This window comes from Octopus bimaculoides, chromosome 4 (genome assembly GCF_001194135.2).
Source record: "Octopus bimaculoides isolate UCB-OBI-ISO-001 chromosome 4, ASM119413v2, whole genome shotgun sequence".
Lineage (NCBI taxonomy): Eukaryota > Metazoa > Mollusca > Cephalopoda > Octopoda > Octopodidae > Octopus > Octopus bimaculoides.
This window is the reverse complement of record NC_068984.1, coordinates 121127365-121127809: the sequence shown is the minus strand read 5'-3', so window position 1 is coordinate 121127809 and position 445 is coordinate 121127365. Positions and strand designations below refer to the sequence as shown.

Below are 445 nucleotides of genomic sequence, written 5' to 3'. Positions count from 1 at the left end.
GAGAGAGAGAGAGAGAGAGAGAGAGAGAGAGAGGGGGGATTGAGAGAGGGGATTGAGAGAGGGAGGAGTGAGTGAGTGAATGGTGACATGCACACAAAGACTGGCACTCCGCCGCTTACAACGACGAGTGTTCCAGTTGATCCGATCAACAGAACAGCCTGGTTGTGAAATTAACGTGCAAGTGGCTGAGTACTCTACAGACACGCGTGCCCTGACGTAGTTCTCTGGAAGGTTCAGAGTGACACGGAATGTGACAAGGCTGATCCTTTGAATTTTTGGCAGCTGAATCGAGTGGAGCAACATAAAATAAAGTGCCTTACTCAAGGAGATAACGCTCCATCAGGAATCGAATTCATACGGTCGTGAGCCGAATACCTTAACCATTAAACCACGCGCCTTCAATAGATACAGAGAAAGTGTGAGAGAGAGAGAGAGAGGGGGGGAG

The 445-nt window shown here is 49.2% G+C and overlaps 1 protein-coding gene across 2 annotated transcripts in view; it reads right to left on the bottom strand.

Moving 5' to 3' along the window:
• The window catches only part of LOC106868129 (contactin), a 76701-nt gene that overhangs the window by 63443 nt on the left and 12813 nt on the right, over positions 1-445 (bottom strand). The window lies entirely within an intron of this gene.